General features: G+C 46.9%; 1 pseudogene; it reads right to left on the bottom strand.

Annotated features, from left to right (window-relative positions):
* Window positions 1-401: 401 nt before the first annotated feature.
* Window positions 402-520, bottom strand: LOC148516971 (5S ribosomal RNA; annotated as a pseudogene).
* Window positions 521-16804: the final 16284 nt, after the last annotated feature.

Genomic DNA, 16804 nt, shown 5'->3' on the forward strand with positions numbered 1-16804 from the left:
GTGTTTTCTTATAAGAAACTATAATAGATGTCATTTTATAATTGGGTGAACTGGGAGAGGATTTCTCTGAAAGTTCTACAAAGAGGAGCATGAATCCAGGGGTATAATTAATAATTGAAGGTTCTTAAAATATGGAGATTCTTTTTCAAATCTTTATTTTTCTTGCTACTTCCTTCAAAGGAGGTTCCAAAAAGTCTTGAGGTTCCTTGAGTCTTCATATTAATCAGGCTCATAACCCACTTCTCTTCCTGCAGTTGGGTAGGTGTAGTTGTAAAAAGTTCATAAAGTTCTGGTACTATTATTTACTCCTAAGCCTTGTGGCTTTCAATTGTGAATATGCTATGATTCCGTTTTTAGGCATTGTCATTCTGTAGCCTGGTTATATTTCAAACTGCCAGCTAAATTTGCAGCACCAGGTATTCTCAAGAGGTTGCCTTACTTAGTACTAACCTGGCCCAATCATGCTTTGCTTCCAAGATCGGACGAGATTGGGCTCACACATGATGGTATGGCAGCAAATAAATATTGTCAATGGTCCATAATGCCAAATATTCTACCAAACCTGGACTTCCCTCAGAAGATAAACCTTCAGGGTACTGTTCAGGCCCATCCATAACCTGGTGGTATATTAGTAGATAGGAATTGAACATATCACAAAAAAGGAGCAATTTCATAGTACTCATTGAAGCCTTTAGGTGCCAATGTATCCAGTTCAAATAGCCAAAACATTTCTCTTCTCGATAATAGATTACCCAAATCTCCACCTCTTTCTCCCAGGGTTACGTGTTCTATTGCTAGTGTTCACTCTAGCTCCGGCGTGAGGCAGGGCGCCGGAGCTAGAGAGGGCACGTCATTGCGCGCGCCCGAGAAGGGGGCGTGGTCATTGAAAAGGGGGCGTGTCTATAAGACGCATCCCCTTTTCGTCACTCTTGGGGGCGTGCCCAGCACTTGCTGACACACCGGGCAGCCCCCAAACCCTAAGGACAGTGAGAATAGATGCCGGGCGCATGCGCCCGGCGTCTAATCTCCGGGGGTGACCGGGTCACTGCACATTTCTTAACCTGCAGGACACTGCGACCCGCGGGTGAAGACGGCTCCCGCAGGCTGTTAGGGCAGGGCGCTTTTTGCCCTCCTTCTGGAGGGCAGGGCACTTTTTGCCTTCCAGAAAGAGGGCAGGGCGCCGCGCCCCGCTAAAACAGCCTAGCGGGAATGCTATCTATTGCCTTGAAGGTGATGTCTTCGGGATCTGAGTTGTGCTTTGTCGAAAAATGCTTGGAGACTGCATGTCCTTCAACCTTATTTCTAATATTCCTAATATGCTCCTGAATTCTAATTCTGAGTGGTCTCTTAGTATATATTTATATATATATATATTTAAGTCCACATGTACATTCCAACAAGTAGATCACTGATGTAGAATTGCAATTCATAAAGTTCTTTATAGTGTATTCCTTAGATCCGTCCGAGTTCGTAAATGTTTTTCTCTTGGGGTGAAGAAACTTACAAATATTACAATGTCCACACTTATAGCTTCCATTACATTTCAGAGTGTTCATAGTTGATCTTTCTTTTCCTTTATCCCTTAGCATACTTGGTGGTGGACACGAGAATCTAATAAAAAAATCTCTCAACAAAAATTGGAGTATTCTTCTGATGGACCCATTACTTCAAAAGATCTTACCGACAAAGTCACAGATCATATATAGAAAATCAAGGAATTTAAAAGACTTACTAGCATAACCATAACAAAAAAGAATTAAATCACTTTATAAATAAAAATAGTTGCATTTAGTTAATAATCCATAGTTTGTGGGGTTTTTTGCACATTATCAGTGGTCAAATATAGAACACCCACACATCAGTAGTCGCACACCAGCCGTGCTGGTCACACCTCCTGCGGCAGCACACAAAAGGCCCTTCATAAAAGGTCAGCTCCAGGCCCATGTGGACCTTAATCTGGTACTGCAGCTGCCTATCAGGTCACACAGTCTGCCATAAATCATAAGTATTATTATTGTATTTATATTCTTACAAAATTGTGCATTATTTCTTTTACGTATTTAGGCAGACATTGGGACTGTTAGTGCCTCTGTCCTTACGCAGTCACCCAACAGCACTGGTCACAGCTCCTACCCTTCTCAGTATAGGCAGTGGCGTGACTAGGGGGGTGCGGATTGCCCTGGGTGTCACCCTTCCAGGGTGTGACACCAAAATGCCGGCTCCTCCTCATTGACCCGGAGCCGGGGCGCTGCGCGATAAATAAATCATGATCACTGAGGAGGAGCTGGCAGTGCAGGGAGAGTCTCTTGGGGTAGTTCAACATCTCCGGGAGAGCTAAGCCCCCAGAGTGAGAAAACCGAGGGCATGCCACAAGGCCTCGTCTCTTTACTGCAAGGCCATACCCCCTTTTTGGGCACACATGCCTTTGGCCCACGTAGGGGGGGACATTTTGGCGCACTGAGTGTCACCAACCCCTAGTATAGGCCCTTCATCATTTTCAGCCTCAGACCGTTAATCCGGCCCTGGTGACTCCACACAACAAGGTCCATGTGACATCCAATGAATATCCTCTGTAGATATAAACTATTTATTAGACAGGCATACTGTATAGTTGGGAAGCCGATGGACGTAATCCTGACCGCCGGCTTCCCAACTGTCTAATCCCAGCAAGGTACTAGTGACAGGCATCAAAATCCCGATGCCTGTCATTAGACCTACGCCAGGAGCCCAACACCCGGCTTACTGGCGAGAACCTCTGTTGCATGTCTATGACATTGGCTTTATTCCTTCGCTAACAGGCGGCTTCCGGACCATGTGATCTCCTGCATGAATAGTGAATACTGACTCAAGACACTGCTTGTCCAGGTAGGATCATTTTCTTCAGAGGTTCCTTGTTGCAGAGAAATGATATAGGTGAGAAAATACTTATTCACATGCTGTGTTTATTCAGTAGAGAGAGGGGCTGGGGGCATATCCATCAGCTCCCGGAGCACTGGTCATGCCCCCAGCATGATGAAAACAAGGGCAGTAGCTTGCGGGCGTAGCATTTCACATGCTGCCACACCCACTTTTCACATAGGGCCAATTTCAGGATTTTTTCCAGGACCACTTTAAATTCCCAATCCACCCCTGGTGACAGCAGTATCAGTGTAAGCATGCTGATCTGAGAGCCTGGTATATACTCTATACAGCTGGTATCCTGAATCTCTGTGTGCTATCTAGTTTGATCCATGGTATTTTGCCACCTGTATCACCTGTTGTTAAGTATCAATTTATTTAATATTAGAAAAGTGTCATTTGTTTGCAAGTACCATTATCAAGCTATCTGCTGTTATTGTCAAAAACCATACGTTTATTATACAGTCTCATTGTACTCACATTTGTTATTCTACTAATTCTACATTAACCTTGTGATCACCTGATAATTGTCTAAACCTGTACTAACATGTACTAAGGGCCTGATTCAGCAAGCAACGCAAAGGAGAGAACGCAAGCACCCGTCCGCTGCGAGAATATGCTAATCAATGCATACGCACGGAGACTGCAGCACAAGATGCAGACGCCCAGCCCTATATTAAGCCACCCATCTCCCTTTACTCAAAGCCTGATGAGTACGCAAGATAGCATAAACATCGGTAACATCAAGAACCATCGACCACATTTGCATAATAGTGGTTGACCAGACCTCATGCAGGATCTTGGAAACTTCCTGTGTGCACAGAGTCTCATCACCGCGTCCATCGCCTCACTGGCTTAATAATGAATAATAATAAATACTCTTACTTACACATAAAGCTGTTAACCAAACCACACCAACATACATCTCTTCACTCATTTCAAAATATCTCCCTACCCGACCTCTCCGCTCAGCACAATATCTGCGTCTCTCATCCCCACGCATTACTTGCTCCCATTCACGGTTACAGGACTTTCTTCGGGCTGCACCCACTCTATGGAATGCCTTACCACGCACAATACGACTTTCCTCTAGTCTCCAATCCTTCAAGTGTTCCCTGAAAACTCACCTCTTCAGGCAAGCTTATCAGATCCCAGAACCACCCACATAACCTTCATAGCCTCCATATGTAATTACATCCCCTTTCACAGTCCACACACAACCTCACACATCGTCTTTCTCTCACATCCTCATGACATTTGGCCGACATTCCGTTGTAAATGGATCATGCAGCCCACCAAGAAACTCTGCATCCTGGCTGGACCAAAATGCAATATATTGTACCTATCCTTGTGTATCAATGCCTATTTCCCTATAGATTGTAAGCTTGCGAGCAGGGCCTTCCTACCTATATATCTGTCTGTTATTACCCAGTTTTGTTCTATTAATGTTTACAGTTGTAAAGTGCAACGGAATATGCTGCGCTATATAAGAAACTGTAAATAAATTAATAATAAAATAAATAATAATGGACGCCCCTAAAACGGCGTCCCAACGCAAGGCACGCCTGCATTCACCCAACCACTCCCCGTCACCACCCACAAATGGCACTTTCTGCCAATCAATATCAGAAGGGGTCTGCGTGCACGCTGCGTGTAGTCTGAGTACGCTTACCCGACCGCACTGGCTAGTTCGCGCACGTGCTGTGCAATGCATGCGCAGTATAAAAACATTGGCCAAGTGCGTGCGTTCTCTCCTTTGCGTTGCTTGCTGAATCAGGCCCTATGTCTCCTCCTGACACCATCAAGGAGTTGAGCACACAACATCCGGAGGCAGGTTGCGACACCGGAACCGCGCGACCTCTCGGTTATGCGGTACTTGGTAGTCTCGCACTGCACCTGGACTGTTAGTACAGGAATCAGCAACAAGTGAAGGATTCCCGGAAACACTGAGAAAGGATCACGCTTGAAGCAATCAAGGGACACAGAGGGGTCTATGTATCAAACAGTGAAAAGCGTGGAGAAGTGGTTCAGTGGAGAAGTTGCACATAGCAACCACTCAGCACCTATCTATTGTTTTATAGACTGTACTTGATATATGCTACTTCAAAGCTGATTGGTTGCTCTGGACAACTTCTCCACTATTTATACTGCTTGATAAATCAACCCCAGAGCCCCCAACATACACCACAGCAAGAGACAGCTTCAGGGACCATTGAACAGCAATAGTGCTGTGAGAGACAGATGGTGCTACTCATCACAAGGGGTAAGAAGGTTCTCCACGAGAGTACGGGACGCCGGACGCTCGTGTCACCTGGACCTCCGATGCCCCTATAATACTTAGTCACATTGAGGAATTCATAACCGTAATCCTCACATTGACTTCCTATATACCCACATATATTCTGGAACTATCCAGAGTGCATGCAGTGTACTGTTTATATTCATATATTCATGAGACTGGAATATCACTTGTATGTTTTTTTTACATTTGTTTTGAACGGAATCGGTATAAATCACCGTCGGACCTAAGCCCGGCGGATGAAATACCAACGCTGGAAGGCCGGCACATGAAGATCCCGACAGAGGTAAGTAACACCCCTAACCCTCCCCTCTCCCCCCCATAACCCTAACCTCCCCCCAGGGGAGCCTAAACCTAACCCCCATCCCTCCCCACACCCTGAACCTAATCCTCCGGGGGGGGTGCCTAAAACTAATCTCCCCCTAGGGGGTGCCTGACGCTAACCCCTCTTCCCCTAGCCTGACCCTAACCCTCCCGGGGGGGTGCCTAACCAGGGGCATTTCTAGAGAAGAGGGGGCCTGTGTGCAGTCTCCGACATGGGCCCCCTCCTATCCGTCCGGCGGTAGCTGCGCACTGAGCGGTGCGCGGCCAGCGCCGCAATTATAGACTCTGGGCACTAGAGTGTGCCCCTGTGCCTAACCATAAGACCCCCCGGGAGACCTTAAACCTAACCCTCCCCCTCAGCGGCTATCACATCCTGATGCCCGGCTTACCTATGTTCGGTATGTCGGGCGTCAGGATTTCGGCTTGGGGCTAATGATAGGTGTCGGTATTTAGACGCATATCATTAGTCCCATGTTGGGATTTCACTGTGCAGCACTGCCACCCCTCTCGCTCCCTCCCCGCCCCCCTCCTCCCTCTGAGCGCTTACCTTTCCATGCACGAGGTGGAGGGCGGGCGGTGCCTTCCGCTGGCTTTCTTGGTGCACCACGCACCACTGCAGGAGGTCTACTCCTGCAGACGTCCGGAGCCTGAAACTGTGTGGCTTGTGACCCTGGAAGGATTCCACCCTGTGCGTAGGCACTGGCCGCACCACCCTCCCTACAGCCCTGACCACTGTTATCCAGGTGCCACTGCAAAATACAATGTGAATCCAATGACTGCAGTGATGATACACAATAATTATGCAGTATAACTCACCAGCTGTAGATGTAGGACAGAGCTGGGGAAGCTCCACCTGCATCAGGATTTGTCCATCAAAACATCCGTGCACAAGCCTGGAGCTGGCAGTGTAGATCACCGACTGAAGGTATAGAAAGAGTGCTGCTTGTAGTGTATATGCAGCAAGTATATGCTTGAAGAGGTAGTCAGATTGGAGGGGGCTGTCAGCCAGGGAGGAGATAATACAATTCTCGGGTTGGGTATGATTTCCCGGCTGTCGGGTTGCCGCTAGTCAGAATACTGACAGCGGCATCCCGACAGCCAGAATCCTGACACCCTTAGCAGTGAATGGTAAGTAACCTTCTAACCCCTACCCTTACACCTACCCTAACCAACCCTTCCCGGTGCCTAACCCTCCCCCCTAGTTCCTAAACCTAACTCCCCCCCCCCCTCCCTGGTGCCTAAATCTAACCTCCCCCCTAGTGCCTAAACCTAACCTCCCCCTCCCTGCACCTTAATACTAACCCTCCCCCCTAGTGCCTAAACCTAACCTCCCCCTCCCTGCACCTTAATACTAACCCTCCCCCCCTAGTGCCTAAACCTAACCTCCCCCTCGCTGCACCCTAATACTAACTCTCCCTCCCCGCTACCTAACCATAACCCTACCCCTAGTGCCTAACTCTAACCCCGATAGCTAATGCCACCCTCCCCCTGCACCCCAATACTTACCTTCAGGATGCCGACGGTCCAGATACTGGTGCCAGGATCCCGACCTGTCGGGATTGCGGCGCCGGTATTAAGACCGTCGGCATGCCGACTACATCCCCAATTCTCCATATGGCGTCCTAAAGATAAACATTTTCAGAAGACCGCCAGATTTATGCAGGCATGAATTTACCCTGAGTTCACCATCCTCTTTTACACAAATATTAGACTTTGTTGCTGGAATTTGAGAAGACGTTTGTGGGGGAGATAAGAAGAAACAGAAAGGAATGTGTCCCTTTACCGCATCAACGCAAACCACAATGGGAAATCTAGAAGACACTGAAGAGCCCAGGACTAAAATGGTACCAATAGTTTTATACAGAACAGCATTTAGCATAATTATAATTGTGTGTTTTACGGACATATTTATTACATCCCGCATTTTTAATGTGGATGTGATAAATATATTTTGCGCAAATTTGCATTGTGAAAATGAATATTTTCACAGGAATTTACCATTTTGCTCTTGTCGAGAGACGGTCTCCAACGGGTTCCGATAAGAGTCCGTTTTGGCAAACAGCTGGAAGCAGTGTGATAGCTTATGCAATTCGCCTGCTTCCTGATTCGGCATCTGTGGGCGTCGGCCGGCGCATGCACCGGTGAGGATTCCTCTCAGAAAAAGTCTCCATTACAGTAGCCCATAGGGTTCTAAAGGCTAATACCAGTTTATCATTCTAGAGCTTGGTAAATCCGACTGCAAGGCCGGCGAGAGTTCTGACGGGCCCTGGTACTGGGGGGTGTAATGAAATCTGGGAGGCATAGCCATGCACTCCCCCTCCCCCTGCAAAAGCTGAAGAAAGTACTATGCACGTTCTCAGCACATGGGGGCGGCTCCAGGGGAAGGGGGGGTACATACCGCTACATGGGGCGTTTCTAGAGAGGAGGGGGCCCGTGTGCAGTCTCCGACACGGGCCCCCTCCACTCCGCCCGGCGGCTGGCAGAGCACTGAGCTGTGCGCGGCCAGCGCCGGAGTTATAGACTCTGAGTGTGCCCAGAGTCGGGAAAATGGCCGCGGCAGCAATTTTCCCTGTACTACGCATGCGCAAACGACGGGAAAATGGCCGCCGTGGCCATTTTCCAGTCGTTTTACAGCGCCGGACCCCCACGCCAACGTGGAACTCCGGAGAGGTAAGTAATATTATGGGTGCAGGGTGTGCGGTGCGGGGCCCCCCTGGACCCAGGGGCCCCGCACCGCACACCCTGCACCCACAATATTACTTATGTTATGGGTGCAGGGTGTCGTGCACATGCCCAGTGGGCAAAAATCGACCCTGTTGCGAGCGCTCAGCTCCGTCGTGCACATGCCCAGTGGGCAAAAATCGACCCTGTTGCGAGCGCTCAGCGCTTGCTACCAGGTCTGAATCAGGCCCTATATTCCCTATCACATGCTCACATACACACACACACACACTAGGGTTAAGTTTTGTGGGGAGCCAATTAACCTACCAGTATATTTTTAGAGTGTGGGAGGAAACCGGAGCACCCAGAGGAAACCCACGCAAGCACAGGGAGAATATACAAACTTCACAGTGCTGTGAGGCAGTAATGCTAACCATTACACCGTCTGTGAAGCATCTTTGATATCTTCTGCGTTCAGTCATTAATAAATTGCTGAGATATTAAAATCCACAGGAGTAAGAGGCCATAAAGATGTATAAATAGTCTCCTTAGGGATCTGGGAGCACGGGAAAAAGTTAGGGTTTGTACACAAGTCAGGAGTCAGGAAAAGCTTGTACTTGGTCCCCGCTTGTAACAGTGTGTCTGAAGTGTGTTCTCCAAACCTCCCGGCAGCATAGAGCTCTGTTATGAGTATTATGTACATAGGGCCTGATTCAGAGATGGACGCTATTGCTTAGTAGCTGTGCCTTTGGACGCAGTTACTGTGTAACTAATAATATGCTAATGCCCCAGGAGGCGTCTTGTGTAAATAGACTCCTCCTGCCGGCTTCTGTGACCCGCCGCTGCATCTGAGGATGCAGCATCGGATCACTCTGTGTGGATATCGGTCATCTGAGTGACTTTCAGGTTACGCAAGATGGCCAGTGATTTCACGCAGCTGAAGCCAATGAAGCTGCCTACAAGGATACAGCCACTGACTTCAGAAAACGGGGTCGGTGCTCCCATTTTTTGGGGTTGCTGCCTGACGCCACCCGCAGCCTGTCAAGCAGATTTACACCTACGCAGTACAGATCATGCACATGCGCAGATCTTCTAACATCGGAGTTGTACGCAGACCATCGGGTGTGCGTACAGCTCTGAATCAGGCCCTTAGTGAGCCTGATATTGAGTTGGACGCTGCAGCGTTCGTGTCTGCGTCTCCTGCCTTGCTTCTGTGACTTTATGCTAATACTGCTACACACCCTTGCAGCGTCTTTAGATGCTGAAATACCACTTGGTGCGTCTTTACATACAGCCACCGGTCGCACCATTGAAACTGGCACTAGCCCTGTGCTAGGTGTAGATTCTCTGTCACAGTATGGCCTCCAACAATGGCGTATTAAGAGAGGAGGGGGCCTGTGTGTGCATTCCCCGTCCGTGGCCCCCTCCCCTCTCCCCGGCGGCCGGCAGCAGACTGATCGCAGCAGTAGACTCTGGCCACTGGTCTGTGCCCAGAGTCTACTGGGCATGTGCAGGTCACCGGGAAAATGACACAGACGCCATTTTCCTGGCTATTTTTCCACTGTGCATGCACTAAACGCTGGATAAATGGCCATGGCAGCTATTTTCCAGGCGTTTATGCAGGGCTGTGACAGCCGAGGTGAATATTAGAAAATATGAGCTATTATGCGTCTTAGTTTGCAACCACTTCAGTGGTGCTGCTGTGACTATCTCCATGCGTCTGCATAGCCACCTCCATGTCGCCCCTCAGTCACCGCCCAATACATTTTTAAGACATTTCTGAGAATGTCCATCTCAATCCCAGCTGTGTGCACATACTGTGGATTTAGACAGTATTCTATAGAAGTGTATGCTAGCCTAGACCCCAGGACGAGTAGCACTATTCCATTACGTCTTTTTCCTAGCTTTGCCCTATACAAGTTAGGGTTACACTGTTACTGAGAGAAGAACTCCGTACTAGACATTGGCTTTCACCATAGGCAAGGGGAAGCCTATTTAACCAAAAAAACATCAGATCTTGTACTGCAATACCGACCCTGTTATTGCCATCTCCGGATAAAAAAAAAACCTTATTGCCGAAGTAGGGATCCTATTGATAAATACGCCTGACAGACTTGGATAAAGTAAACTCCTGGGGGTATATTTACTAAAGTGAGAGTTTTTAGAAGTGGAGATGTTGCCCATAGCAACCAATCAGATTCTAGCTATTATCTTTTAGAAGGTGCTAGCTAAATGTTAAGTAGAATCTGATTGGTTGCTATGGGCAACATCTCCATTTCTAAAAACTCTCACTTTAGTAAATATACCCCTTATTGCTGTCTATTTTGAAACATTTCTAAAATTGACACGGAAAAAATGATGAAGGACAATAAAGATTTACTTTAATAATGTCCTTATTTTATTATTGTCCTTTTAAGTTATAATTTTACATACAGTATTAAAGTTGTTGGTAATGGATCAATTATAATTGTATTATAGTTCTATTCCGTGACAATTTCGGGCCAAAATACAGACAGTCAAGCTGCCGGCACTTAGAATGTCGACGCCGGAATCCTGACACCTGTCAAAATCCCGGCGCCTGCATCCCGACCACTGGCATCCCGGCAATAAGTCATACTTACTGACTTTTCAATAATCCTTTCCGGGAGTAGCCCGGAGAGTAGATGCTGGTCTCACCTTTGGGGGGCGGGGCCAGACTGTAGCCATCATTAGGCCCCGCCCCTTTACAGGAAAAGCCCACTATCCGCTGGTCCGCGAGGAGGGGGAAAAGCTAAATGATGTTGGAGTGGGCAGGATGTGGGAGATCTGCCTACTCTTTAGGTGGTGCAGGGGGGGAGTTTCCTGAAAAAGCGAGAGCCTCCCGCGACTCCCGGGGGAGCAGGCAAGTAGGCAGTAAGTACTGGGGATTAGGGGGAGGGTTAGGGTTAGGGGGGGAGGGTTAGGTTTAGGTTAGGGTGTGGGGAGGGGGAGGTTTGGTTTAGGCACATATCATGTGGGTATTAACTTGCAACAGAAATCTACACTATGGGCTTGATTCTAAGTCAGATGCAGCGGTTATTAGGCCAATATTACACTACTCTGTTAGAGTCACGGAATCTATCTATGTGGAAACCTCCCCTTCCTAAAAGTCCTGCGTTTGCCCCTGCCTTAAACGGTATTCAAATATTAGCTATTATATAATTTGAATACAATATTTGCAGGCTTATAAACATGTCAATGTTGTACAGTAAAAAAAAAAAAACGTTCCTGGACATCGACAGTTAGAAAATAAAGCTATTTGTATCCACAGACTGCAAATATTGCATTATACCTAAATGTATGTCTGAGATGTTCTTCTCTCTAGGGGGAATGCTTGTGGTGGGGAATGTCTGTTTATCAATGTACCCAAGTCCCATCTGTCACCTGCTAACTCTCCCTTGTGATGTCTCCCTATGGAGGCCAATGCTGCCATATGACCTTTGTCTATCTGGCTGGTAGGAGGGCAAGGGAATAAGATATTAGTCTATTAGGAGAGCCTGGGAATATTGGGGAAGGGTCTTGCCTAGTAAAAGCACAACTAGATAAAAAAAAAAGCTGAGCTATTAGTCAGCAGATATGTCTTATGCAGGTCTAGATTTTTTATTTTTTTAAAGATGTATTAAATTCCTACAAAATACAATAAATAAAAATACTAATATTAAATAAAATACATACATTTTTCAGTTTGTGCAATCTACACTTAAAGGTCATATGGGCCTGGGGCTGAAAATGTTCAGGGGCCCATAGTGAGAAAGGGAGGAGCCATGACCAAAGTCATGTGGGCGTGTACATCCCCTACACTATAGACCCCACTATATTCCTAAATATATTAAAAAATAGAAGTAATGCATCAGTTTGTGAGAATACTAGAAGCACAATCTTAATTCTTATGATTAATGACTACTGTGTGGCCTGCTAGGCAGCTGGTCATCATCAAGTTGCCATGATGATGGGCCAGGGGAGTTTTAAAAGAGGAGGGGGCCCGTGTGCAGCCTCCGTTTTGGCCCCCTCCTCTCTGTCAGTAGATTCTGGCTATGCATGCACGGGTCTCCGGGAAAATGGCGCCTGTGCCTTGTTGACGGGGACATGTCTTCTGCGCATGCCCGAGTCACAGGGAAAATGGCCACCGCCATTTTCCCTGTGATTCTTTGCCGGTCCGGCCCTGCAGAGCAGGACACCAGAATTGTCGGAAAGGTCAGTATAATTAACTATGGGTGCAGGATGTGCGGTGTGGGCCCCCCTAGACCCAGGGGCCCGTGTGCACCACACTCCTTGCACCCACTATAAAGACACCCCTGTGATGGGCCTATTTTTAAGTGAAGGCCTGGAGCTGGAGTTCCATATGTCCCATTGTTAATCTGGCCCTGAGGGGCTGATACAAGATTTACATATTTTGAGATATCCCCCTCCTCTTCTCAAAATGGTTCATGGATGCATTAAAAAAATTATGCTGATATCTGTCTGGAAGAAAAAGCACCTTTTCTACAAAATGCAACTTGGGAGAAGAGCATTAAAAAGTGTAGAAACCATCCTGGACCCCTAAAAAAGTGACAACTGAGGTAGTAGTAATACCTGAAAGAAGGCTGTTAGTGGCTATAAGGAGAGTACTAGAGGTTTTTAAAAGGTGCCAAATGGCTGATTTTTGTGGTTTTTAATGGTTGAAAAATTATAGCAAGGAGGCGGATTTTACCTAGGGGCTGCAGGGTATCAGAGCATAAATACCATACACAATGGAAGACTGTCAAATCGGGAGCTGCAGCTATGCGGCGGTGCCGGACCTCGGAGTCTGAATGGATGCTGCGCACATGCGCGCGGCATCCATTCAGTGTTGGGAGAGGGGCTGGGGGAAGCCTAGCTAGTGAGGCTCCCCCCAGCCTGATGTTATTTGGAGGCATGCCATGCGGGCACGCCTCCAAATAACATCACATAGGGGGCATCGCCTATGATAATTAGACCTCGCCCCCATTTTTGGCTGCACGCAATGTTTAGGTGCACTTTAGAGAGCCGGCACAGGATGCTCTGACCCCTGGAGCCGGCCCTGAACAGGGGCAAAGGTAGGGCATTCAGATTGCAAAATCATGAGCCATCAGTCATTCACTTACACTTTGGGGCTGATTCCATTAGACTACGTGCAGCTTAGCACGGACGCATCACAATTTGCATGCGATGCATCCCGCCACTCATCGCATGCATGCCAGCATTAATTGTGCCATTATGCATGTAGTAAAATGCAAGGAACAGCTCTCCCGATAAGAGCTGTCCTTTGCGAAGGGAGAGACTTCCTGGTTTATGACCCAGAAGTACCTCTGGCATAATTCTGCGCATGTGCATTAGGACGCACCTGCTAAGGGGGGTGCTGGGAGGGATCCCTCTCGCATCACTTTGCGTATAGAAGCCCCTAGGCTTCTATAGGGTAATATCATCTAAAGATGGTATCGCATTGTGGAGCTTGGTGCATATGAGAAATAAATTTTTTGGTTTGGCCGCATTTTTGACATTGATGCATCCTGCCCCAGGTAACAGGGATAACTGGTGCTGGTGGTGGTGGTGGTGGTGTGTGTGTGTGTGTGTGTGTGTGTGTGTGTGTGTGGTGGGATTGATAATTTTTTTTTCTGCCTTCAGTCAGTTTATAATCACAATTAGGTGCTTCAGCCCTGTTTTGTGCCCCTCTGAACCTTGGAGACTGGGACCCTTTGTACCCCCTGTCGCTGGACCTGCTGCTGTCTAATATTCCTGAGACTACTGTACATTATGTAGCGTCACAGTTCAGGAACATGGATACAGAATAGTCAAATCCCCTTATTTCAGCATAAACAGAATTTCCCTAATTGCTATTGGATATAGCAGTAACCATGATTTATGCCACTCATAACCAAAATTTAAACAGTCTCACGAACACACAGGAATGCTGCCACTCCACCTTCATTTACACTCCCCTGAGACTGGGTTCGGCTGCTGTCTCATGCTGCAGCCAAATTGAGCTCCACAAACTGCTGGATGCGACAAACCCACACACGCAAGCGAAGTATACGCTGTGGCTTTCTGCAGATCACTCTATAATTTTTTTATTTCTGAATAAGTTTAGCATGGTTTTAACTTAAAATGTGGTCACCATTTATTCTTTTTATTTTTTCTCCACCTGGATGTTATACTTCCACTACTTGCACACCCTGCCAGATGTAACCTACGCAGTGCGCCCCAGACGGCTGCCTCGGATGGTTCGTTCTTGGCAGGATGAACAAACACGTGGATCTACTCATTCAGTGCATTTCATATTTCAAATGTTTCAGTCACCCGTAAATCTCATGCCCGAACTGCAGCACTGTTTGCTGTATTTACTATTCCCTGTTTTGTAAAATGTACTTCCACCCTACTGTATGATATACTGGTGTGCTATACCTCCACTGTATGCTATACTGGTGTGCTATACATTCACTGTATGATATACTGGTGTGCTATACCTCCACTGTTTGATATACTGGTGTGCTATACATCCACTGTATGATATACTGGTGTGCTATACCTCCACTGTATGATATACTGGTGTGCTATACCTCCACTGTATGCTATACTGGTGTGTTATACATCCACTGTATGATATACTGGTGTGCTATACCTCCACTGTATGATATACTGGTGTGCTATACCTCCACTGTATGCCATACTGGTGTGCTATACCTCCACTGTATGCTATACTGGTGTGCTATACCTCCACTGTATGCTATACTGGTGTGCTATACCTCCACTGTATGATATACTGGTGTGCTATACCTCCACTGTATGATATACTGGTGTGCTATACCTCCACTGTATGCTATACTAGTGTGCTATACCTCCACTGTATGATATACTGGTGTGCTATACCTCCACTGTATGCTATACTGGTGTGCTATACATCCACTGTATGATATACTGGTGTGCTATACATCCACTGTATGCTATACTGGTGTGCTATACATCCACTGTATGATATACTGGTGTGCTATACATCCACTGTATGCTATACTGGTGTGCTATACCTCCACTGTATGATATACTGGTGTGCTATACATCCACTGTATGCTATACTGGTGTGCTATGCATCCACTGAAGTGCATCCTCCATGGGCAGGATGTACTTCATGAGGATCTATTCACAAAGGGTATATCATACTGCCACACATGTGTCACTTTTCCCATATATGCCTTGGGTCCTTGTTTGGTTTATCACTCACAGTGCAACCTTCGTAGTGCGCCCACCATGGCTGCCTCACCTGGTACACTCGTGGATGGGATGAAAAATAGATGGACCTAACTATTATGTTGGGACCCTACTCCTAGCATCAGGATTTTGCAACCACCCATTTTGTGTCATCTCTTCTAGGCGTAACCTATTCCTCCCAGGGTAATCCTACGTAGTGCGCCCAAGATGGCTGCCTCATGTGGTACCTTTGTGGGTGGAATATATAACCCATGGAAGTTATTTCTCAAAATGTCTGCACCAGCCCTGCAATATGCTTATTGTGCTCTCTAGGTTTTGGTTGATTTTAATTATCTCCGTGTGGTTTTCTATATATTTTTTTCTGTAAAGCGACTTTGAGTCATATGGGAGAAAAGCGCTATATAAATAAAATTATTATTATTATTATTAGCAGTCATATAAGTGACTTGTTCAGGTTCTTTTTTCAGGCACTGTGATATGCCTTTGTGCATCTCCATTCATAAAATGGCACACTAATACAGCTATATTATCAATGATTTTCCTAGTCGTGTGTCACAGTCTATTGATCTGAGATTGTTAACAAAAGTCCCATAGAACTGCACGGTTTCGGGGAACTGGGCAGCCGTGTGTTTTTATTGTCTAATAATGTAAGCCAATGTTGGGAAAGAGCTATACTTACAGAGAATAAGCCATGAGTCAGTCATTCCTGAGAACAGAAGCAGTTACTGTATATTACTGACAATACAGCACAGTAGCCTCCTGCCGGCTGTTTGTATCGATGTAAACGCGGTATCTCCTGGCCCCTTAGCAAAATTCAGGGGAATGAACTGGATGCGCATTCTCTGGCCGTAATGCTTACTCTGCAGAGTTTAACAGGAGCCTTAAGGTTCCGCCATTGGTAGCTGTGACCTCTGCTCTGGCCCTCCATATTTGAGGCTCTTTGTTTGTGTAGATCCTCTTCTAAGGGTCTAATTTCCACTTTCAACTCCCTGCTAATAAGGAATGGACAACCTGGTAATGAATTACATGAGTGTCGATGGTAGGTGGACAGTGGGGAGATGCCCAAGCTGGAACAATGATCTTGAATCAGAGAGGAGGTGACCAAGACATGTATTATGGAGAACTTTAATAAACGTTTGTACTCCTGGGATCTGGTCCTGTCTTGGCTACACAACAGACCTTCCATCCTCATCAGACCTTTGCTGGTTAAATTGTGGTTGTCCCCCATTTGGTGCAGCTGCCCCAAATTACAGGGGCTCTGGTGGGGAGTAAGCAACATAATATAGAGGTTGGGTATGGGCTGCCAGCAGTCAGAATCCAGATGCCTGCACCCTGGCAGGGTTAGGACACCGACACCTGTCGGTAAATATCCTAAACCTACCCCTAACCCTCCCTCCCTGCAGC

Source organism: Taudactylus pleione, unplaced genomic scaffold (genome assembly GCF_031769625.1).
Source record: "Taudactylus pleione unplaced genomic scaffold, aTauple2 ptg000230l, whole genome shotgun sequence".
In the NCBI taxonomy this organism is placed as follows: domain Eukaryota; kingdom Metazoa; phylum Chordata; class Amphibia; order Anura; family Myobatrachidae; genus Taudactylus; species Taudactylus pleione.